Genomic DNA, 24,653 nt, shown 5'->3' with positions numbered 1-24,653 from the left:
GTTTTCCAAGTGACCCTCGTTAAGCGCATCTGCGTGAAAAGTTTTGGTCATTTTCACGTTCTGCAGGAGCTAAAACTTTTCATCCACTTTCGGATCTTCACTAGCCACCTCCTCCACAAGCTTGTACGACTGGGAGCTTGTCAAGGCTTTTGGCGTCTCTTCAGAATTTAGGAACCAGCGGAGCGATGTAGTTCCCCACAAAAGCTTGAACACTCGGACGAGGGTAGGACAGATAGTGGGTGAAGCCTTTTTTGAGGGAGCTGGGTCGAACTGGACCGGATGCAGCAGTGCTTTCTGTTGCGGGAGAGTCTGATGGAGGTTTAGCTTTCGGGTGACTGAGGTCTCCTGATGGAGGTGTGGCAGCAAGTGCATCAATGCTCTTGGACGATGCAACTGGAGATGAAATTGGGATACGGTCGTGCTTGCGTTCCTCTTCCTCCCCTTGACTACTCATGCCAAAGTACCTGTTGATGTGCTGGTCTAAAGTCTTGTAGGTCTCATCCAAGTTAGTTGGCTTGGAGTTCTTGAAGGGCTTTTCTGCAGCTTGCTCTTTGTTCTCATCTTCTGCTTCACATTTTTCACCATCTGCATCTTCTAGGGTGGCTTTGGTAGGCAGCGAGACATCCATCCGGCTGAGTCGATGAGACCTTCTGGGCTTTTTCACCAGAAGCTTTTCAGCATGGTCGCTATCCACCACAGGGTTGCCAGGCTTAAAACGGGAGAACTTGGAGATGATGTCCGTGCTTCCTACTGCCTTGGAGACTCTGTCTAGAGTGATCCTGATCCGCGACGTGCGTCCTCTGGCTCCCTTGGAACAAAAGTGGAGAGAACACGGGTTCATTCCCATCCCAGCAAAATTACAGCGAGTTGCTGTTGCAATACACGAGACACCAATAGGGGGCTCTGTCATATTTATAAAGCTCTTTGTAGTCATGGAAACAGACGAAGCAAAAGAAAGCCATCCGCGCTCATACCTCTGACAAAATGGATGAACGTCCACAATCTCGACTTCATTTACCGGTGGACTTGTCAACATGCTGCGGGAGGAAGAACAGGACCCATACGAAGACCACATCAAATTTTGCAAGAACAATTCATTTTAGGATGAACTGACAGTGGTGACCACCTGGTGGCGCCAATTTGCCGAGCGCCGTTGGACGATCAGGCGTAGAAGAAGATTTGAATTGACGGCTGTGACGTCAGGTCTTTAGCTGAATTGAAGACAGGTGTGCTCAAGGGGAGTTATCAAATGCAGGTGGCACCGAGCGCGTGGCGACGGTGGCGACGGTGGTGGCGGCGGCGGCGGCGGCGGCGGCGGACGGTTTCTCAGGTAAGCTAGCATGCTGGCAAATGTTTGTCGTCTCCTGGCGTTTTCCACGACGGACGCCATGTTTGTTGCAGGATTTTCGCGCTCAAGGCGAGCTCTCAAATGCAGATGCCACCGAGTGCGTGGCGGTTTCTCAGGTAAGGGAGCAAATGTTTGTCGTTTCTCGCCGTCTCTCACGACGGACGCCATGTTTGTTGGAGGATTTTACACGGCGAGTGTAGGCGTCGAAGTTAACTGGCGAGCGCAAGGCGAGTTTTCAAATAGGCCCCAAAATGTGCGGTTTGTTGCATTTTCTCACACGCCATTTATATTTTATTTGTTGCAGGATTGTCTACTCTGGTGACTCGGACACGTCACGTCCACCGCGACGGTGGGCCTGGAGGTAAATTGTAGGCCGCTGGCAATTTAGACATGTCCAAATCAGACCAAATCTATTCAAAGATGGCGCCCGCCCTCGTTCGGTTACGCAACAAACATTTGCGTGGGTTATTTTCTCCCCTTTTGGACGCCGCAAACCTGGATCATCCGTCCAATGTGAGGTGAGTTGATGGATGATAAAATTAAAATAGAAATTATAATCCTGATAAATGATCATAATTGACTACAATATAATGATTATATATTTTTTCAAATATAAAAGTCTACTTAGTATGTATAAAATTCAAATATTAAATATAGTTCTGATCAATTATCCTGACTTACTGCAATATAATAATTATATATTTTTTCAAATGTAAAACTCTACTTAGTATGTACTATTGTTGCAAAAATATCATGCCATTGGCACGCGACTCAATGTCTAGTTTGTTTCTTTTGCAGCACTCAAACAGGCCGCTCAGCCAGCATCCTTCTATACAAAGCAAGCAGGAGGCTCTTGAGGAGCCATTTCAGTGATGTTGAGGACACCGAGGAAGAGGAGTCCTAAATCAGGTGAAAAAGTAAAGTTTCAGCTTCCCAACACACAATTAATGGCTGTCTGTCGAGTTTTAGCTTCCCAGCACACAATTAATGGCTGGCTGTGTTTTTGCAGGCTGCAAGAGAAGCCGAATGGGATGAGGAAAAGTATAATACCATATCCAAAGGCGCAATGGCCTATCCAAAGGCGCAATGGCCTATCCAAAGGCGCAATGGCCTATCCAAAGGACCAATGGCCTATCCATAGGAGCAATGGCCTATCCATAAGAGCAAAGGCCATATCCAACGGAGCAATGGCCATATCCAACGGAGCAATGCCATATCAAGTCAAGAATCAAGCAATGCGCTGCAAAAGTCGACGTGTGCGGATCATGTGCCCAGGAGGGGGCAGTGTGGTTGCCTTTGGTTATGGGTGCAGATCATGTGCCCAGGAGGGGGCAGTGTGGTTGCCTTTGGTTATGGGTGCACGACGGAAAGGTTGCAGGTGTGGACAGTGTTTGGGGCTCTGATGGTTGGTCTTGCTTAAGAGGTGTGCTGTGCTTGTGGCTTGTCTGGGTCCAGCGTTGTCTTGTGCTTGGTTGCCATTGACGGCTCACTTGGGGGAGGACGTGGTTACGTGGATGGACACCAAACCAAACTTTGACGTGGAGCCGAATGTCCAATTTTGCCATGTGACTTGTACCATTTTGTGTCTTTTTCTAACCTGCCACTGTCGTACTTGCTGCGTTCTTTCTTCTCCCTCCCCCCCCCCCAGGTGTAGGGTGGCGTTGGAGCGAGCCGATCCCGAATGTCCAGTTTTGCAATTTGACTTGACATTTTGTCTGTTTCTAGCCTACCACTGTTGCACTTAATCTAACCCTAACCTACCACTGTGGTACTTGCGTTCTTTGTTCTCCCCTAGGTGTTGGAGCGAGCCAGTCACATTTTGTGTCTTTTTCTAACCTACTACTGTCGTGCTTGATCTAAGCCTAACGTACCACTGTGCGTCCTTTGTTCTCTAGGTGTAGAGGGCGGCGTTGGAGCGAGCCGGTCCACGAGGAAGACATAATGATGCGAGCAGCGCCCAACTCATTGCATGTTCTGCCTTTTGCAGGCCGGACGCAAAAGGGGGGGGCGGCGCACGGCCCGATCCGACCCGGCGACGGTAACCAAGAGTAGCTAGCCGCTGTTATCAAGTAAGCAAGTGTCCAGCAACTTGGGGTGCTCTTTGAGTTTCTGACATTTGTTTCTGTTTCTACAGAAGGCGACCGGGACGCGACACGATCTGATCAGAGGTGGATGGACCGCTGTGGCATCACTCTGAAGTAGCCGAGTTCTGAGGGAGACCCGCTTCCCTGGAGGCGTCGACCTGCGCAGCTTCAACATGTGAAATAGATTTATTTTTTTCTAATTCACACCAGCGGTGTCCAAATGTCTGTTTGAGGGCTGCATACTGAAACAAATTGAGAATTCTTTGACACAAATGCATTCAATCAATCATGGAATTTTGCCCTTCATATTTTGTGCTGCTGCTACAAAGCGGTGTTGTGTTCATTCGTGCGGTGTGTTGATAAAGTTGGCCCGAGGCTGCCATTTTGACACCAACGGTGACGTGTGTCGGGCTGCACGTGTATTGGAAAACTGCCATATGGTGGTCAGGGTTATTGACATGCACTTTAAGAAAGCAAAGATTAGTTTTTTTCTTCATGTGGCAAATGAAACGGGTTTTGTTGCCTAACTATTTGTAATGAGTTTAGAAGATGACAAGTCATTGATGCAAGATAAAGTTAACTGACCTAACTGATCTCATTGCGATCAAATAGTTCATCTCCATCCCAGAACTTGCTCAATGCAGTGGTCTGGCCCAATACTGCCATGTCACCGATTTTCCAACATGTCGTGCAGCCCTGATTGAGTGCCAAAAGCGCAGCGACTGCGCAAGCGACGGCATGCGCAAGCGACGGCATGCGCAAGCGACGGCATGCGCAAGCGACGGCATGCGCAAGCGACGGCATGCGCAAGCGACGGCATGCGCAAGCGACGGCATGCGCAAGCGACGGCGCAGCGAGACTTTTGTGCTTGTGTCTTGCAAGGTGGAAGAGAAGCTGCACAAAACAAAAGGCCGGCAGACGGAGGCCACCAGACCCGTGAGCGGGGTGCAAAGGAAGGAATCTCCCAAAGCAAGCAGTCGCCAAGTGATGAAGAGGAGCCTGATGCATGACTGGCCAAGGCTGGCCAGAAGTGGTGACATGGCAATCAAATATGTACACACTTGTTGGTTTTAATTTGATGTCCGTATTTGTCTGCCTTTCAGGGTTGCCGGGGGGATGGCCAGCGGATGGGACGAGCGCCAGCCTGCCGGGCCGTGAGACCAGAGGGTAATATTAAAAAAACTATTTGTATAGCACCTTTCATACAAGAAATGCAGCTCAAAGCGCTTTACAGCAAAGAAGGAAATTGTAAGCATTGAATGCTTCACATAGGAACAGACAGAAAAAGAACATGAACACGTTGAAACAAAAACATGAATCTATGCATACACAATCAATAAAGTGAGCTTAAAATAGGAGCAAGCTTTAATGGATAGGTCATGAGTATGTCCACAGAAATGAACCGCATGCAACTGAATGCCGTTTTTCTTTTTGCAGTTGCGCGAGGCGGAGGATGAGTCCAAACGTCGAATACCGGCCGGGAGAGGAACCCGACCATCGGCAGACCTTCGCCTGTGATGAGCGACAGACAGACAGACGGACGGGTGCGGATGCGGATGCGGCGAGGGCAAAGCGCCCAGCCAGCATTTAAGGAGAGTATGACTTTGTTTTTCCTTTTGTGCCTTCTTTCTTTCTTTCCCTCCCTCCCTCCACTTTTTCACTGGGTGTGCACACTGGCCGTCTGCATGAGGCCTCTTTCTTTCTCAGCGCTGCGTCATTTTGCAATATTGTTTTATTATTGTTGTGTTTTTTAAATACATAAAGTGAACTGTTTGTACTTTGATTGTGTGTGCGTGTACCACTGAACCTGAATTAAATTGTGAACTGAATTCAAGTGGTCCATTTTAAACATTGCCATGTGCTGTCTATCGTGCATAATCAGATTTAAATGACAACATACAAAATGGAATCATTTGAGACATTCTCAATAAGGCAATTTTGAAGTTAGTCTCAAACCAAATTGTCTTGTTAAATATGCAGTGTCAGGCTTTTTTTTTTTTTTTTCAACTACACAAACAAAAGCTGGATGCATTCTAAATTGTTGACAAAAGCCAAGTAGCCCGACACCCATAGATGCAAACGACAAGTGTACAAACGGTGTCTGTTGCCATCAATAAGTCTTTGGCAACCCTGCTTTAAAATGGCCACTGAACTCACAATCTTGCTCCATGTTGGTGCATTTTCTGTACGAGTAAAAGTCTTTATTTTAATCAAGTCTGAGGCTTGTTTGTTTTGAAATGTCATGCATCATGTGGGCATTCTAGTGAATAAAGTCGACGTGGGTGTGTTTTCCTCCTGTTGGTGGTCCTGTAAATAAAGTCAACTTTGGTGTCCGTCGTCATTCACGATGTGCCTCAATCGATGGTGCATCTCTTGAATGTGAAACTTGTTGCATGTTTTGTTACAGGGCTTGATGTCTTCATTGGCTGTCTCCAAAAAAGGCTGTTTCTGTACAGTCCAGTTCAGAGTAAAGTAAAGGCCAGAGTGGTCTTATTGTTTGACCTTCTGCCCTCTGGGAAGAGGTACAGGAGCCTGGGCTCCCGCACTACCAGACTCTCCAACAGCTTCATTCTCTAGGCTGTTAGGACCCTGAGCTCGCTACCCCCTTCTGCGTATCGTGCTGCACTTTTGCGCTATTCTGGATTGTCTGCTGTACGCTCACTTGCTCCTTTTTGCTCTTATTTGTTGTGTTATTTATTCAGCACGCTGTTTACTTGATTGTCTATTGTGTGCCAGGTCTTGTCACCGTGGGATAGCGGGGAACGAAATTTCGGGTTCTTTGTGTCTTTGGCATGTGAAGAAATTGACAATAAAGCTTACTTGGATATTGACTTTGATTCATACCGGCATCCTTATGAAATTGACCATATCAGACAGGCTAGATGAATTCCAAGTGCTGCCACCAAGTAGCAGCATATTTGCCTCAACCTGTCTGATGCTGGGTCAATGCGATGCACCTTTCGTTGTTTTGCCCAAAACAATCTATGAAATACAGAAGTACTGCCGTTATCTCGCCAATGTACATGTGTGTTGAAAGTACAAAACAAATTCATTTGCATGATAAACCACATGCTAGACATTTGCCTCAACCTGTCTGATGCTCTATTTAACTGTACGTGATAATTTTTAGCAATTTTAATTTTTAAGTACATTACAAATGATAGGCACCCCAATTAGACAGCTGGGTCAATGTGACCCGTCTTTTGCGGTTTGTTCTGCCCAAAGCAACCTAACAAATACACATAAGTACTGCCGCCATCTCGACAATGTGCATGTCTCTCAAAGGTACAAAGCAAACAAGTTCATTTGTATAATACACTTCTAAACCACACGCTAAAATAATTCATGTGATGCAGAAAGTCATCTTCTGTAGCTTGCTATGATTTGCCAATTTGAGCGATGACGTATCCGGACCCGAGGCTGGGGGTTGCCCGTCCATGTGCCTAATCGCTCGGGCATTGATACATCAGCAATGCTTCTTTCTAGGTCTCCTCATGTCCTCAGCACTGCAAACCTTTGTGCCGGGACACCATAAATGACGGAATGTTTTTTTTTTACACCTCTAATGTGTATCAAGCATACCAGATGGTGTTTTAGAACAGCCTAGAATAGTAAATTACAAAAAGTTAAAAAAAAAAACTTGTACAGTTCTAAAAAGTTATTAATTCACTTATTATTCGCTGCAAGTGGGAAGTGCAGGCAAATGTCTGCTTAATCATAGTCAACGCAATGGAGCGAATATCGCAGCGCGGCGTATGCAGTAGGAGGCAGGTGGCGCAGGCGGCGTGGGGGGCGCAGGCGGCGTAGGCACCATAGGGTGCAGGGAGCGCAGGCGGCGCAGGCAGCATGGGGCGCAAGCAGCAAGGGTGGGGAATCGAACCCTGGATCTCAGGTGTTCAAGCGCAGCGACGGAGCCACTCGCCAAGCGTGGCGAGCTCGGCAGTCACCCCGCTTCAACTTCGAGTCATTCTCAAACGTTCAGTATTGCGCTCCGCGCGTGCTGGGTAAGTACAAAAGGGAAAAGAGCGCCGCCGGCTGTCAGGTCACACTGGCCGACCGGTTAGTGACACGGCTTCTTGTCCCGTACAGTCCTGGTTCGATCCCAGGGGTGAGAACATTCACCGGGCCACTTTTGTAGGTGTCTGGATACATGCATATAGATTGCATATCCAAGTATTTATTTATGTGTAAACAACCAGTGTGGCCCCGCCTGCAAGTGGGCGGAGCGATGCAGCTGGGCCCGCCCCCATGAAAATGGCCCCGCCCCCTGCCCCGCCCCCTGCCCTACAAAAAGACTGTAGGGTAGGGGGCGGGGCGAAGCCCCGCCCCCTGCCCTACTAAATGACAGTAGGGTAGGGGGCGGGGCGAAGCCCCGCCCCCTGCCCTACTAAATGACAGTAGGGCAGGGGGTGGGGCGAAGCCCCGCCCCCTGCACTACAAAAGACAATTGAAAGTGTATTGAAAGACAGTAGGGTAGGGGGCGGGGCGAAGCCCCGCCCCCTACCCTACTGTCTTTCAATACACTATTAAAAGACAGTAGGGTAGGGGGCGGGGCGAAGCCCCGCCCCCTACCCTACTGTCTTTTAATTGTCTTTAATTCAATTTCAATACACTATTAAAAGACAGTAGGGTAGGGGGCGGGGCTTCGCCCCGCCCCCTACCCTACTGTCTTTTAATAGTGTATTGAAAGACAGTAGGGTAGGGGGCGGGGCTTCGCCCCGCCCCCTACCCTACTGTCTTTCAATACACTTTCAATTGTCATTTAGTAGTGCAGGGGGCGGGGCTTCGCCCCGCCCCCTGCCCTACTGTCATTTAGTAGGGCAGGGGGCGGGGCTTCGCCCCGCCCCCTGCCCTACTGTCATTTAGTAGGGCAGGGGGCGGGGCTTCGCCCCGCCCCCTACCCTACTGTCATTTAGTAGGGCAGGGGGCGGGGCTTCGCCCCGCCCCCTACCCTACTGTCTTTTTGTAGGGCAGGGGGCGGGGCAGGGGGCGGGGCCATTTTCATGGGGGCGGGCCCAGCTGCATCGCTCCGCCCACTTGCAGGCGGGGCCACACTGGTTGTTTACACATAAATAAATACTTGGATATGCAATCTATATGCATGTATCCAGACACCTACAAAAGTGGCCCGGTGAATGTTCTCACCCCTGGGATCGAACCAGGACTGTACGGGACAAGAGGCCGTGTCACTAACCGGTCGGCCAGTGTGACCTGACAGCCGGCGGCGCTCTTTTCCCTTTTGTACTTACCCAGCGCGCGCGGAGCGCAATACTGAACGTTTGAGAATGACTCAAAGTTGAAGCGGGGTGACTGCCGAGCTCGCCACGCTTGGCGAGTGGCTCCGTCGCTGCGCTTGAACACCTGAGATCCAGGGTTCGATTCCCCACCCTTGCTGCTTGCGCCCTGCGCCGCCTGCGCTCTCTGCTCGCCATGCTGCCTGCGCCGCCTGCGCCGCCTGCGCCACATGCCGCCTGCGCCTCCTACTGCATACGCCGCGCTGCGATATTCGCTCCATTGCGTTGATTGTGATTGGGCAGACATTGTACTGTACTTCTCACTTGCAGCGATTAATAAGTTAATTAATAACTTTTAAGAACTTTACAAGTTTTTTTTTTAACTTTTTGTAATTTACTATTCTAGGCTATTCTAAAACACCATCTGGTATGCTTGATACACATTAGAGGTGTAAAAAAAAAAAAACATTCCGTCATTTACTTCATATGGTGTCCCGGCACAAAGGTTTGCAGTGCTGAGGACATGAGGAGACCTAGAAAGAAGCATTGCTGATGTATCAATGCCCGAGCGATTAGGCACATGGACGGGCAACCCCCAGCCTCGGGTCCGGATACGTCATCGCTCAAATTGGCAAATCATAGCAAGCTACAGAAGAAGACTTTCTGCATCACATGAATTATTTTAGCATGTGGTTTTGAAGTTTACTATGCAAATGAATTTGATTGCTTTGTACATTTTAGAGGCATGCACACTGGCGAGATAGCGGCAGTACCTACAGTGCGTATTTGTTAGGTGGCTTTGGGCAAAACAAACTGCAAAAGACGGGTCACATTGACCCAGCTGTCTAATTAGGACGCCTATCATTTGTAATGTAGTTGTTTCAAGTTAAAAATTATTGCATACAGTTCAATGGAGCGTCAGACAGGTTGATGCAAATATTGTGTATTAGGTTGCTTTGGGCAAAACAACGAAAAATGCATCACATTGACCCAGCATCAGACAGGTTGAGGCAAATATGTTGCCACTAGGTGGTAGCACTTGGAATTCATCTAGCCTGTCTGATATGGTCAATTTCATGAGGATGCCGGTATTAAGTCGACCACTCTGGCCTTTAATTTATTCTGAACCGGGTGGTACCACTCACTGCGTGTACCGAGGCTGGCTGTGTAGTAAACTGTGCTTTGAATTGAAAGCCAAGGTCGTGGAAGTTACACACTCCGTTTATAAATTTAATTTATTTCAGCAACAACCTGGAATGAACAGCAACGGCTTTCTTTGTAGTCACAGCAAACGAAGCCAAGCCCTGTAACAAAACATGCATATGCAAGAGATGCAGCAGTAATTGAGGTACATCATGAATGATGACTAACACCAAAGTTGACTTTATTTACAGGACCACCAACAGGAAGAAAACACACCCACGTCGACTTTATTCACAAGAATGCCCACATGATGCATGACATTTCAAAACAAACAAGCCTCAGACTTGATTAAAATGAAGACTTTTACTCGTGCAGAGAACTGCACCAACATTTTGCAAGATTCTGAGTTCGGTGGCCATTTTAAAGCAGGGTTGCCAAAGACTTATTGATGGCAACAGACACCCTTTGTACACTTGTCGATTGCATCTATGGGTGTCGGGCTACTTGGCTTTTGTCAACAATTTAGAATGCATACAGCTTTTGTTTGTGCAGTTAAAAAAAATAAAAAGCCTGACACTGCATATTTAACAAGACAATTTGGTTTGAGACTAACTTCAGAATTGCCTTATCATTGAGAATGTCTCAAATGATTCCATTTTGTATGTTGTCATTTAACTCTGATTATGCACGATAGACTGCACATGGCAATGTTTAAAATGGACCACTTGAATTCAGTTCACAATTTAATTCAGGTTCAGTGGTACACACACACAATTAAAGTACAAACAGTTCACTTTATGTATTTAAAAAACACAACAATAATAAAACAACAATATTGCAAAATGACGCAGCGCTGAGAAAGAAAGAGGCCTCATGCAGACGGCCAGTGTGCACACCCAGTGAAAAAGTGGAGGGAGGGAGGGAAAGAAAGAAAGAAGGCACAAAAGGAAAAACAGTCATACTCTCCTTAAATGCTGGCTGGGCGCTTTGCTCTCGCCGCATCCGCACCCGTCCGTCCGTCTGTCTGTCTGTCGCTCATCACGGGCGAAGGTCTGCCGATGGTCGGGTTCCTCTCCCGGCCGGTATTCGACGTTTGGACTCATCCTCCTCCTCGCGCAACTGCAAAAGGAAAAACGGCATTCAGTTGCATGCCGTTCATTTCTGTGGACATACTCATGACCTATCCATTAAAGCTTGCTCCTATTTTAAGCTCACTTTATTGATTGTGTATGCATAGATTCATGTTTTTGTTTTAACGTGTTCATGCTCTTTTTCTGTCTGTTCCTATGTGAAGCATTCAATGCTTATAATTTCCTTAATTGTTGTAATGTAATTCTTGTATGAAAGGTGCTATACAAATAAAGCTGATCATTATTACCCTCTGGTCTTGCGCTCCGGTCCGTCTCTGTGCAGGCACTCGTCCCATCCGCTACCTCGGCAATCCTGAAAGGCAGACATATTGTGGTGGTTTTGGCAAGAGGAACATTTCCACTAGCGACCTTGACTAAGGTACGTTTGAATCAGGTAACTAGCGGCACGCACGGGCTGGCGCACGTCTCATACGGCCCTCCTGCATTGGAGCGATCCAGGTTATGAAATGTTTAACCCCTTACAAAAAAGGGAGGGAGGGAGGGAGGGAGACGGCAAGGGGAGATGAGAAGAGGCTTTGGTGCGCACTTAAGCGCAACCGGCCAGTTCCCCCTGAGGAGAGCTGGCTTGGCCCCTAGAGGGGGGGGGGGAAAAGGAAAACGTGACGTCACGGAGAACGTCACGGAGAATCTCCTTGTCCTCGACACCGTCGACGACACTGGGACCCAGGCAGGCAGACATTATACCCTGGTATTCCACAAAGGGCAAGGTATAGCCACGTTCCACCCTGAGTGCACCAGGCCATGCAGGTACTGCCGGGCGCATTGGAGAAAGAGAGCGAGAGAGAGAGAGGGAGGGGAGGGAGGGAGGGGGTGTCTACTTTGCCAATTCGTATCTACAGGGTCACAGCAACCCAAATGCTCGTGCGTGCTACTAATTACCCTATTCAAACAGACAGGGGTAGGGAAAGCACAAAAGAAAAAACAAAGTCATACTCCCCCGAAACGCTGGCTGCATCTGCACCCATCAGTCTGCTCCGGCCGGTGTTGGACTCGTCTTCCGCCTCGCACAAGTGCAAAAAGACAAACAGCACTCAGTCGCATGCGCTTCGCTTCTGTCGGCGTACTCATTACCTCGCCTCTGGTCTCACGGTCCGGTCCAGTCCCTCTGGGTGCAGGCTAGCGCTCGTCCCATCCGCTGGCCCCCCCGGCAACCTTGAAAGGCAGACAAATACGGACATCAAATTAAAACCAACAAGTGTGTACATATTTGATTGCCATGTCACCACCACTGGCCAGCCTTGGCCAGTCATGCATCAGGCTCCTCTTCATCACTTGGCGACTGCTTGCTTTGGGAGATTCTTTCCTTTGCACCCCGCTCACGGGTCTGGTGGCCTCCGTCCACCGGCCCTTTGTTTCGTGCAGCTTCTCTTCCACCTTGCAAGACACAAGCACAAAAGTTTCGCTGCGCCATCGCTTGCGCATGCCGTCGCTTGCGCATGCCGTCGCTTGCGCATGTCGCTTGCGCATGCCGTCGCTTGCGCATGTCGCTTGCGCATGCCGTCGCTTGCGCATGTCGCTTGCGCATGTCGCTTGCGCATGCCGTCGCTTGCGCATGTCGCTTGCGCATGCCGTCGCTTGCGCATGCCGTCGCTTGCGCATGCCGTCGCTTGCGCATGCCGTCGCTTGCGCAGTCGCTGCGCTTTTGGCACTCAATCAGGGCTGCACGACATGTTGGAAAATCGGTGACATGGCAGTATTGGGCCAGACCACTGCATTGAACAAATTCTGGGATGGAGATGAACTATTTGACCGCAATGAGATCAGTTAGGTCAGTTAACTTTATCTTGCATCAATGACTTGTCATCTTCTAAACTCATTACAAATAGTTAGGCAACAAAACCTGTTTCATTTGCCACATGAAGAAAAAAAACTAATCTTTGCTTTCTTAAAGTGCATGTCAATAACCTAGACCACCATATGGCAGTTTTCCAATACACGTGCAGCCCGACACACGTCACCATTGGTGTCCAAATGGCAGCCTCGGGCCAACTTTATCAACACACCGCACGAATGAACACAACACCGCTTTGTAGCAGTAGCACAAAATATGAATGGCAAAATTCCATGATTGATTTGTGTCAGAGAATTCTCATTTTGTTTCAGTATGCAGCCCTCAAACAGACATTTGGACACCGCTGATGTGAATTAGAAAAAATAAATCCATTTCACATGCGCAGGTCGACGCCTCCAGGGAAGCGGGTCTCCCTCAGAACTTGGCTACTTCAGAGTGATGCCACAGCGGTCCATCCACCTCTGATCAGATCGTGTCGCGTCCCGGTCGCCATCCGCAGAAACAGAAACAAATGTCAGAAACTCAAAGAGCACCCCAAGTTACTGGACACTTGCTTACTTGATCACAGCGGCTAGCTACTCTTGGTTACCGTCGCTGGGACGGATCGGGCCGTGCGCCCCCCCCCCCCTTTTGCGTCCGGCCTGCAAAAGGCAGAACATGCAATGAGTTGGGCGCTGCTCGCATCATTATGTCTTCCTCGTGGACCGGCTCGCTCCAACGCCGCCCTCTACACCTAGAGAACAAAGGACGCACAGTGGTACGTTAGGCTTAGATCAAGCACGACAGTAGTAGGTTAGAAAAATACAAAATGTGACTGGCTCGCTCCACCACCTAGGGGAGAACAAAGACCGCAAGTACCACAGTGGTAGGTTAGGGTTAGATTAAGTGCAACAGTGGTAGGCTAGAAACAGACAAAATGTCAAGTCAAATTGCAAAACTGGACATCCGGGATCGGCTCGCTCCAACGCCACCCTACACCTGGGGGGGGAGAACAAAGAACGCAGCAAGTACGACAGTGGCAGGTTAGAAAAAGACACAAAATGGTACAAGTCGCATGGCAAAATTGGACATTCGGCTCCACGTCAAAGTTTCGTTTGGTGTCCATCCACGTAACCACGTCCTCCCCCAAGTGAGCCGTCAATGGCAACCAAGCACAAGACAACGCTGGACCCAGACAAGCCACAAGCACAGCACACCTCTTAAGCAACACCAACCATCAGAGCCCTAAACACTGTCCACACCTGCAACCTTTCCGTCGTGCACCCATAACCAAAGGCAACCACACTGCCCCCTCCTGGGCACATGATCTGCACCCATAACCAAAGGCAACCACACTGCCCCCTCCTGGGCACATGATCCGCACACGTCGACTTTTGCAGCGCATTGCTTGATTCTTGACTTGATATGGCATTGGTCCTTTGGATAGGCCATTGGTCCTTTGGATAGGCCATTGCGCCTTTGGATAGACCATTGGTCCTTTGGATAGGCCATTGCGCCTTTGGATATGGTATTATACTTTTCCTCATCCCATTCGGCTTCTCTTGCAGCCTGCAAAAACACAGCCAGCCATTAATTGTGTGCTGGGAAGCTAAATCTCGACAGACAGCCATTAATTGTGTGTTGGGAAGCTGAAACTTTACTTTTTCACCTGATTTAGGACTCCTCTTCCTCGGTGTCCTCAACATCACTGAAATGGCTCCTCAAGAGCCTCCTGCTTGCTTTGTATAGAAGGATGCTGGCTGGGCGGCCTGTTTGAGTGCTACAAAAGAAACAAACTAGACATTGAGTCGCGTGCCAATGGCATGATAGTTTTTGCAACAATAGTACATACTAAGTAGAGTTTTACATTTGAAAAAATATATAATTATTATATTGGAATCAAACTCCCATCTATCCAAGACTTGTACCTGTCCAGGACCAGGAAACGTGCAAGTAACATCTCAACAGACCCTTCGCACCCAGGTTGCAGCCTGTTTGAACTACTCCCCTCCGGACGCCGTTATAGAGCTCTGTACACTAAAACCAGCAGACACAGAGACAGCTTCTTCCCCAAGGCTGTCGCTCTGATGAACTCACACCACTCTTAGAGTCTCAGAGTCATTACTGTGCAATAACATCCCGCTTGCCACACCTTTTTTGTCTACACTGTTTGTACTACTGGTCCTCTCTGCACCCATTGCAGCCTGGTCATCCTAGAAGAGGGACCCTCCCATCCGTGGTCTCTTCTCAAGGTTTCTCATTTCCCCTAGCTGGAGTTTTGAGTTTTTCCTTGCCCTCTTGGGAGTTTAAGATCAGGGGGTGTTTGAGAATATTTTTCGTTCTTCACATGTCCTGAGTGTTGTTGTTAGTCACCTAAATGTTGAACAGAGGCTGTGATTTACCGAAGTCAAATTCCTTGTTTGGCACGCTCAAACATGGCGAATAAAAAACTCTCTTGAATCTTGAATATTGCAGTAAGTCAGGATAATTGATCAGAACTATATTTAATATTTGGATTTTATACATACTAAGTGGACTTTTATATTTAAAAAAATATATAATCATTATATTGTAGTCAATTATGATCATTTATCAGAATTATAATTTCTATTTTAATTTTATCATCCAACTCACCTCACATTGGACGGATGATCCAGGTTTGCGGCGTCCAAAAGGGGAGAAAATAACCCGCGCAAATGTTTGTTGCGTAACCGAACGAGGGCGGGCGCCATCTTTGAATAGATTTGGTCTGATTTGGACATGTCTAAATTGCCAGCGGCCTACAATTTACCTCCAGGCCCACCGTCGCGGTGGACGTGACGTGTCCGAGCCGCGAGAGTAGACAATCCTGCAACAAACAAAATATAAATGGCGTGTGAGAAAAGGCAACAAACCGCACATTTTGGGGCCTATTTGAAAACTCGCCTTGCGCTCTCCAGTTAACTTCGACGCCTACAGTCGCCGTGTGAAAATCCTCCAACAAACAAACATGGCGTCCGTCGTGAGAGACGGCGAGAAACGACAAACATTTGCTCCCTTACCTGAGAAAACGCCACGCACTCGGTGGCATCTGCATTTGAGAGCTCGTCTTGAGCGCGAAAATCCTGCAACAAACATGGCGTCCGTCGTGGAAAACGCCAGGAGACGACAAACATTTGCCAGCATGCTAGCTTACCTGAGAAACCGTCCGCCGCCGCCGCCGTCGCCACCGTCGCCACGCGCTCGGTGCCACCTGTATTTGATAACTCCCCTTGAGCACACCTGTCTTCAATTCATCTAAAGACCTGACGTCACAGCCGTCAATTCAAATCTGCTTCTACGCCTGATCGTGACAGAATTGAAATGCACTACTTTTGCTGTACGATTTAAAAAGGTGCCTTGGCGCTCCCACTCGAGCCCCCCCCCCCCCCCCCCCCTTTCAACTTGCATGTAAAGAGACACCGGGGTGCGGCAAAAAATAGGAATGACGATCTGCTGCGGGCCTCAAGGAAGGGAGGGACTCTTTGTAGTCATGGAAACAGACGAAGCAAAAGAAAGCCATCCGCGCTCATACCTCTGACAAAATGGATGAACGTCCACAATCTCGACTTCATTTACCGGTGAACTTGTCAAAATGCTGCGGGAGGAAGAACAAGACCCATACGAAGACCACATCAAATTTTGCAAGAACAATTCATTTTAGGATGAACTGACAGTGGTGACCACCTGGTGGCGCCAATTTGCCGAGCGCCGTTGGACGATCAGGCGTAGAAGAAGATTTGAATTGACGGCTGTGACGTCAGGTCTTTAGCTGAATTGAAGACAGGTGTGCTCAAGGGGAGTTATCAAATGCAGGTGGCACCGAGCGCGTGGCGACGGTGGCGACGGTGGTGGCGGCGGCGGCGGCGGCGGCGGCGGCGGCGGACGGTTTCTCAGGTAAGCTAGCATGCTGGCAAATGTTTGTCGTCTCCTGGCGTTTTCCACGACGGACGCCATGTTTGTTGCAGGATTTTCGCGCTCAAGGCGAGCTCTCAAATGCAGATGCCACCGAGTGCGTGGCGGTTTCTCAGGTAAGGGAGCAAATGTTTGTCGTTTCTCGCCGTCTCTCACGACGGACGCCATGTTTGTTGGAGGATTTTACACGGCGACTGTAGGCGTCGAAGTTAACTGGCGAGCGCAAGGCGAGTTTTCAAATAGGCCCCAAAATGTGCGGTTTGTTGCATTTTCTCACACGCCATTTATATTTTATTTGTTGCAGGATTGTCTACTCTGGTGACTCGGACACGTCACGTCCACCGCGACGGTGGGCCTGGAGGTAAATTGTAGGCCGCTGGCAATTTAGACATGTCCAAATCAGACCAAATCTATTCAAAGATGGCGCCCGCCCTCGTTCGGTTACGCAACAAACATTTGCGTGGGTTATTTTCTCCCCTTTTGGACGCCGCAAACCTGGATCATCCGTCCAATGTGAGGTGAGTTGGATGATAAAATTAAAATAGAAATTATAATTCTGATAAATGATCATAATTGACTACAATATAATGATTATATATTTTTTTAAATATAAAAGTCCACTTAGTATGTATAAAATCCAAATATTAAATATAGTTCTGATCAATTATCCTGACTTACTGCAATATTCAAGATTCAAGAGAGTTTTTTATTCGCCATGTTTGAGCGTGCCAAACAAGGAATTTGACTTCGGTAAATCACAGCCTCTGTTCAACATTTAGGTGACTAACAACAACACTCAGGACATGTGAAGAACGAAAGATATTCTCAAACACCCCCTGATCTTAAACTCCCAAGAGGGCAAGGAAAAACTCAAAACTCCAGCTAGGGGAAATGAGAAACCTTGAGAAGAGACCACGGATGGGAGGGTCCCTCTTCTAGGATGACCAGGCTGCAATGGGTGCAGAGAGGACCAGTAGTACAAACAGTGTAGACAAAAAAGGTGTGGCAAGCGGGATGTTATTGCACAGTAATGACTCTGAGACTCTAAGAGTGGTGTGAGTTCATCAGAGCGACAGCCTTGGGGAAGAAGCTGTCTCTGTGTCTGCTGGTTTTAGTGTACAGAGCTCTATAACGGCGTCCGGAGGGGAGTAGTTCAAACAGGCTGCAACCTGGGTGCGAAGGGTCTGTTGAGATGTTACTTGCACGTTTCCTGGTCCTGGACAGGTACAAGTCTTGGATAGATGGGAGTTTGATTCCAATATAATAATTATATATTTTTTCAAATGTAAAACTCTACTTAGTATGTACTATTGTTGCAAAAACTATCATGCCATTGGCACGCGACTCAATGTCTAGTTTGTTTCTTTTGTAGCACTCAAACAGGCCGCCCAGCCAGCATCCTTCTATACAAAGCAAGCAGGAGGCTCTTGAGGAGCCATTTCAGTGATGTTGAGGACACCGAGGAAGAGGAGTCCTAAATCAGGTGAAAAAGTAAAGTTTCAGCTTCCCAACACACAATTAATGGCTGTCTGTCGAGATTTAGCTTCCCAGCACACAATTAATGGCTGGCTGTGTTTTTGCAGGCTGCAAGAGAAGCCGAATGGGATGAGGAAAAGTATAATACCATATCCAAAGGCGCAATGGCCTATCCAAAGGACCAATGGTCTATCCAAAGGCGCAATGGCCTATCCAAAGGACCAATGGCCTATCCAAAGGACCAATGCCATATCAAGTCAAGAATCAAGCAATGCGCTGCAAAAGTCGACGTGTGCGGATCATGTGCCCAGGAGGGGGCAGTGTGGTTGCCTTTGGTTATGGGTGCAGATCATGTGCCCAGGAGGGGGCAGTGTGGTTGCCTTTGGTTATGGGTGCACGACGGAAAGGTTGCAGGTGTGGACAGTGTTTAGGGCTCTGATGGTTGGTGTTGCTTAAGAGGTGTGCTGTGCTTGTGGCTTGTCTGGGTCCAGCGTTGTCTTGTGCTTGGTTGCCATTGACGGCTCACTTGGGGGAGGACGTGGTTACGTGGATGGACACCAAACGAAACTTTGACGTGGAGCCGAATGTCCAATTTTGCCATGCGACTTGTACCATTTTGTGTCTTTTTCTAACCTGCCACTGTCGTACTTGCTGCGTTCTTTGTTCTCCCCCCCCAGGTGTAGGGTGGCGTTGGAGCGAGCCGATCCCGGATGTCCAGTTTTGCAATTTGACTTGACATTTTGTCTGTTTCTAGCCTACCACTGTTGCACTTAATCTAACCCTAACCTACCACTGTGGTACTTGCGGTCTTTGTTCTCCCCTAGGTGGTGGAGCGAGCCAGTCACATTTTGTATTTTTCTAACCTACTACTGTCGTGCTTGATCTAAGCCTAACGTACCACTGTGCGTCCTTTGTTCTCTAGGTGTAGAGGGCGGCGTTGGAGCGAGCCGGTCCACGAGGAAGACATAATGATGCGAGCAGCGCCCAACTCATTGCATGTTCTGCCTTTTGCAGGCCGGACGCAAAAGGGGGGGGGGGGCGCACGGCCCGATCCGTCCCAGCGACGGTAACCAAGAGTAGCTAGCCGCTGTGATCAAGTAAGCAAGTGTCCAGTAACTTGGGGTGCTCTTTGAGTTTCTGACATTTGTTTCTGTTTCTGCGGATGGCGACCGGGACGCGACACGATCTGATCAGAGGTGGATGGACCGCTGTGGCATCACTCTGAAGTAGCCAAGTTCTGAGGGAGACCCGCTTCCCTGGAGGCGTCGACCTGCGCATGTGAAATGGATTTATTTTTTCTAATTCACATCAGCGGTGTCCAAATGTCTGTTTGAGGGCTGCATACTGAAACAAAATGAGAATTCTCTGACACAAATCAATCATGGAATTTTGCCATTCATATTTTGTGCTACTGCTACAAAGCGGTGTTGTGTTCATTCGTGCGGTGTGTTGATAAAGTTGGCCCGAGGCTGCCATTTGGACACCAATGGTGACGTGTGTCGGGCTGCACGTGTATTGGAAAACTGCCATATGGTGGTCTAGGTTATTGACATGCACTTTAAGAAAGCAAAGATTAGTTTTTTTTCTTCATGTGGCAAATGAAACAGGTTTTGTTGCCTAACTATTTGTAATGAGTTTAGAAGATGACAAGTCATTGATGCAAGATAAAGTTAACTGACCTAACTGATCTCATTGCGGTCAAATAGTTCATCTCCATCCCAGAATTTGTTCAATGCAGTGGTCTGGCCCAATACTGCCATGTCACCGATTTTCCAACATGTCGTGCAGCCCTGATTGAGTGCCAAAAGCGCAGCGACTGCGCAAGCGACGGCATGCGCAAGCGACGGCATGCGCAAGCGACGGCATGCGCAAGCGACGGCATGCGCAAGCGACATGCGCAAGCGACGGCATGCGCAAGCGACATGCGCAAGCGACATGCGCAAGCGACGGCATGCGCAAGCGACATGCGCAAGCGACGGCATGCGCAAGCGACATGCGCAAGCGACGGCATGCGCAAGCGACGGCATGCGCAAGCGATGGCGCAGCGAAACTTTTGTGCTTGTGTCTTGCAAGGTGGAAGAGAAGCTGCACGAAACAAAGGGCCGGTGGACGGAGGCCACCAGACCCGTGAGCGGGGTGCAAAGGAAAGAATCTCCCAAAGCAAGCAGTCGCCAAGTGATGAAGAGGAGCCTGATGCATGACTGGCCAAGGCTGGCCAGTGGTGGTGACATGGCAATCAAATATGTACACACTTGTTGGTTTTAATTTGATGTCCGTATTTGTCTGCCTTTCAAGGTTGCCGGGGGGGCCAGCGGATGGGACGAGCGCTAGCCTGCACCCAGAGGGACTGGACCGGACCGTGAGACCAGAGGCGAGGTAATGAGTACGCCGACAGAAGCGAAGCGCATGCGACTGAGTGCTGTTTGTCTTTTTGCACTTGTGCGAGGCGGAAGACGAGTCCAACACCGGCCGGAGCAGACTGATGGGTGCAGATGCAGCCAGCGTTTCGGGGGAGTATGACTTTGTTTTTTCTTTTGTGCTTTCCCTACCCCTGTCTGTTTGAATAGGGTAATTAGTAGCACGCACGAGCATTTGGGTTGCTGTGACCCTGTAGATACGAATTGGCAAAGTAGACACCCCCTCCCTCCCTCCCCTCCCTCTCTCTCTCTCGCTCTCTTTCTCCAATGCGCCCGGCAGTACCTGCATGGCCTGGTGCACTCAGGGTGGAACGTGGCTATACCTTGCCCTTTGTGGAATACCAGGGTATAATGTCTGCCTGCCTGGGTCCCAGTGTCGTCGACGGTGTCGAGGACAAGGAGATTCTCCGTGACGTTCTCCGTGACGTCACGTTTTCCTTTTCCCCCCCCCCCTCTAGGGGCCAAGCCAGCTCTCCTCAGGGGGAACTGGCCGGTTGCGCTTAAGTGCGCACCAAAGCCTCTTCTCATCTCCCCTTGCCGTCTCCCTCCCTCCCTCCCTCCCTTTTTTGTAAGGGGTTAAACATTTCATAACCTGGATCGCTCCAATGCAGGAGGGCCGTATGAGACGTGCGCCAGCCCGTGCGTGCCGCTAGTTACCTGATTCAAACGTACCTTAGTCAAGGTCGCTAGTGGAAATGTTCCTCTTGCCAAAACCACCACAATATGTCTGCCTTTCAGGATTGCCGAGGTAGCGGATGGGACGAGTGCCTGCACAGAGACGGACCGGAGCGCAAGACCAGAGGGTAATAATGATCAGCTTTATTTGTATAGCACCTTTCATACAAGAATTACATTACAACAATTAAGGAAATTATAAGCATTGAATGCTTCACATAGGAACAGACAGAAAAAGAGCATGAACACGTTAAAACAAAAACATGAATCTATGCATACACAATCAATAAAGTGAGCTTAAAATAGGAGCAAGCTTTAATGGATAGGTCATGAGTATGTCCACAGAAATGAACGGCATGCAACTGAATGCCGTTTTTCCTTTTGCAGTTGCGCGAGGAGGAGGATGAGTCCAAACGTCGAATACCGGCCGGGAGAGGAACCCGACCATCGGCAGACCTTCGCCCGTGATGAGCGACAGACAGACAGACGGACGGACGGGTGCGGATGCGGCGAGAGCAAAGCGCCCAGCCAGCATTTAAGGAGAGTATGACTGTTTTTCCTTTTGTGCCTTCTTTCTTTCTTTCCCTCCCTCCCTCCACTTTTTCACTGGGTGTGCACACTGGCCGTCTGCATGAGGCCTCTTTCTTTCTCAGCGCTGCGTCATTTTGCAATATTGTTGTTTTATTATTGTTGTGTTTTTTAAATACATAAAGTGAACTGTTTGTACTTTAATTGTGTGTGTGTACCACTGAACCTGAATTAAATTGTGAACTGAATTCAAGTGGTCCATTTTAAACATTGCCATGTGCAGTCTATCGTGCATAATCAGAGTTAAATGACAACATACAAAATGGAATCATTTGAGACATTCTCAATGATAAGGCAATTCTGAAGTTAGTCTCAAACCAAATTGTCTTGTTAAATATGCAGTGTCAGGCTTTTTATTTTTTTTAACTGCACAAACAAAAGCTGTATGCATTCTAAATTGTTGACAAAAGCCAAGTAGCCCGACACCCATAGATGCAATCGACAAGTGTACAAAGGGTGTCTGTTGCCATCAATAAGTCTTTGGCAACCCTGCTTTAAAATGGCCACCGAACTCAGAATCTTGCAAAATGTTGGTGCAGTTCTCTGCACGAGTAAAAGTCTTCATTTTAATCAAGTCTGAGGCTTGTTTGTTTTGAAATGTCATGCATCATGTGGGCATTCTTGTGAATAAAGTCGACGTGGGTGTGTTTTCTTCCTGTTGGTGGTCCTGTAAATAAAGGCAACTTTGGTGTTAGTCATCATTCATGATGTACCTCAATTACTGCTGCATCTCTTGCATATGCATGTTTTGTTACAGGGCTTGGCTTCGTTTGCTGTGACTACAAAGAAAGCCGTTGCTGTTCATTCCAGGTTGTTGCTGAAATAAATTAAATTTATAAACGGAGTGTGTAACTTCCACGACCTTGGCTTTCAATTCAAAGCACAGTTTACTACACAGCCAGCCTCGGTACACGCAGTGAGTGGTACCACCCGGTTCAGAATAAATTAAAGGCCAGAGTGGTCGACTTAATACCGGCATCCTCATGAAATTGACCATATCAGACAGGCTAGATGAATTCCAAGTGCTACCACCTAGTGGCAACATATTTGCCTCAACCTGTCTGATGCTGGGTCAATGTGATGCATTTTTCGTTGTTTTGCCCAAAGCAACCTAATACACAATATTTGCATCAACCTGTCTGACGCTCCATTGAACTGTATGCAATAATTTTTAACTTGAAACAACTACATTACAAATGATAGGCGTCCTAATTAGACAGCTGGGTCAATGTGACCCGTCTTTTGCAGTTTGTTTTGCCCAAAGCCACCTAACAAATACGCACTGTAGGTACTGCCGCTATCTCGCCAGTGTGCATGCCTCTAAAATGTACAAAGCAATCAAATTCATTTGCATAGTAAACTTCAAAACCACATGCTAAAATAATTCATGTGATGCAGAAAGTCTTCTTCTGTAGCTTGCTATGATTTGCCAATTTGAGCGATGACGTATCCGGACCCGAGGCTGGGGGTTGCCCGTCCATGTGCCTAATCGCTCGGGCATTGATACATCAGCAATGCTTCTTTCTAGGTCTCCTCATGTCCTCAGCACTGCAAACCTTTGTGCCGGGACACCATATGAAGTAAATGACGGAATGTTTTTTTTTTTTTACACCTCTAATGTGTATCAAGCATACCAGATGGTGTTTTAGAATAGCCTAGAATAGTAAATTACAAAAAGTTAAAAAAAAAACTTGTAAAGTTCTTAAAAGTTATTAATTAACTTATTAATCGCTGCAAGTGAGAAGTACAGTACAATGTCTGCCCAATCACAATCAACGCAATGGAGCGAATATCGCAGCGCGGCGTATGCAGTAGGAGGCGCAGGCGGCATGTGGCGCAGGCGGCGCAGGCGGCGCAGGCAGCATGGCGAGCAGAGAGCGCAGGCGGCGCAGGGCGCAAGCAGCAAGGGTGGGGAATCGAACCCTGGATCTCAGGTGTTCAAGCGCAGCGACGGAGCCACTCGCCAAGCGTGGCGAGCTCGGCAGTCACCCCGCTTCAACTTTGAGTCATTCTCAAACGTTCAGTATTGCGCTCCGCGCGCGCTGGGTAAGTACAAAAGGGAAAAGAGCGCCGCCGGCTGTCAGGTCACACTGGCCGACCGGTTAGTGACACGGCCTCTTGTCCCGTACAGTCCTGGTTCGATCCCAGGGGTGAGAACATTCACCGGGCCACTTTTGTAGGTGTCTGGATACATGCATATAGATTGCATATCCAAGTATTTATTTATGTGTAAACAACCAGTGTGGCCCCGCCTGCAAGTGGGCGGAGCGATGCAGCTGGGCCCGCCCCCATGAAAATGGCCCCGCCCCCTGCCCCGCCCCCTGCCCTACAAAAAGACAGTAGGGTAGGGGGCGGGGCGAAGCCCCGCCCCCTGCCCTACTAAATGACAGTAGGGTAGGGGGCGGGGCGAAGCCCCGCCCCCTGCCCTACTAAATGACAGTAGGGCAGGGGGCGGGGCGAAGCCCCGCCCCCTGCCCTACTAAATGACAGTAGGGCAGGGGGCGGGGCGAAGCCCCGCCCCCTGCACTACTAAATGACAATTGAAAGTGTATTGAAAGACAGTAGGGTAGGGGGCGGGGCGCCCCGCCCCCTACCCTACTGTCTTTCAATACACTTTCAATTGTCATTTAGTAGTGCAGGGGGCGGGGCTTCGCCCCGCCCCCTGCCCTACTGTCATTTAGTAGGGCAGGGGGCGGGGCTTCGCCCCGCCCCCTGCCCTACTGTCATTTAGTAGGGCAGGGGGCGGGGCTTCGCCCCGCCCCCTACCCTACTGTCTTTCAATACACTTTCAATTGTCTTTTGTAGTGCAGGGGGCGGGGCTTCGCCCCACCCC

General features: G+C 48.8%; 3 long non-coding RNA genes across 18 annotated transcripts; 2 read left to right on the top strand and 1 right to left on the bottom strand.

Moving 5' to 3' along the window:
* The first annotated feature begins 1,139 nt into the window (after positions 1-1,139).
* LOC137839847 (uncharacterized) lies at positions 1,140-6,263 on the top strand. Of its 7 annotated transcripts, XR_011086225.1 has the most exons (8): positions 1,140-1,330; positions 1,402-1,464; positions 1,653-1,709; positions 1,769-1,866; positions 2,147-2,257; positions 2,358-3,417; positions 3,483-4,599; positions 4,870-6,263. It is a non-coding gene; the product is annotated as an uncharacterized lncRNA (long non-coding RNA). The 7 variants fall into 7 exon arrangements; XR_011086224.1 differs by having other exon boundaries at positions 1,653-1,866; XR_011086226.1 differs by lacking the exon at positions 1,402-1,464 and having other exon boundaries at positions 1,141-1,330.
* A 3,620-nt stretch (positions 6,264-9,883) lies between these two features.
* On the bottom strand, positions 9,884-16,141 carry LOC125992167 (uncharacterized). 4 transcript variants are annotated; one of them, XR_011086212.1, is made up of 8 exons: positions 15,907-16,141; positions 15,366-15,835; positions 14,401-14,511; positions 13,311-14,300; positions 12,032-13,213; positions 11,894-11,961; positions 11,188-11,252; positions 9,884-10,928 (listed from the first exon to the last, which is right to left on the bottom strand). It is a non-coding gene; the product is annotated as an uncharacterized lncRNA (long non-coding RNA). The 4 variants fall into 4 exon arrangements; XR_011086213.1 differs by having other exon boundaries at positions 12,032-14,300; positions 15,366-15,579; positions 15,657-15,835; XR_011086211.1 differs by having other exon boundaries at positions 12,032-14,300.
* Positions 16,142-16,210: 69 nt separating this feature from the next.
* On the top strand, positions 16,211-22,521 carry LOC137839846 (uncharacterized). Of its 7 annotated transcripts, XR_011086206.1 has the most exons (9): positions 16,216-16,646; positions 16,718-16,780; positions 16,844-17,182; positions 18,037-18,147; positions 18,248-19,237; positions 19,335-20,516; positions 20,587-20,654; positions 21,296-21,360; positions 21,620-22,521. It is a non-coding gene; the product is annotated as an uncharacterized lncRNA (long non-coding RNA). The 7 variants fall into 7 exon arrangements; XR_011086210.1 differs by having other exon boundaries at positions 16,211-16,646; positions 18,037-18,155; positions 18,248-20,516; XR_011086205.1 differs by having other exon boundaries at positions 16,215-16,646; positions 18,248-20,516.
* The last annotated feature ends 2,132 nt before the right edge of the window (positions 22,522-24,653 follow it).

The sequence above is a fragment of the Syngnathus scovelli genome, chromosome 22, assembly GCF_024217435.2.
Source record: "Syngnathus scovelli strain Florida chromosome 22, RoL_Ssco_1.2, whole genome shotgun sequence".
In the NCBI taxonomy this organism is placed as follows: Eukaryota; Metazoa; Chordata; class Actinopteri; order Syngnathiformes; family Syngnathidae; genus Syngnathus; species Syngnathus scovelli.
The sequence above is the reverse complement of the archived record's forward strand: the minus strand, read 5'-3'. Positions and strand labels throughout refer to the sequence as shown.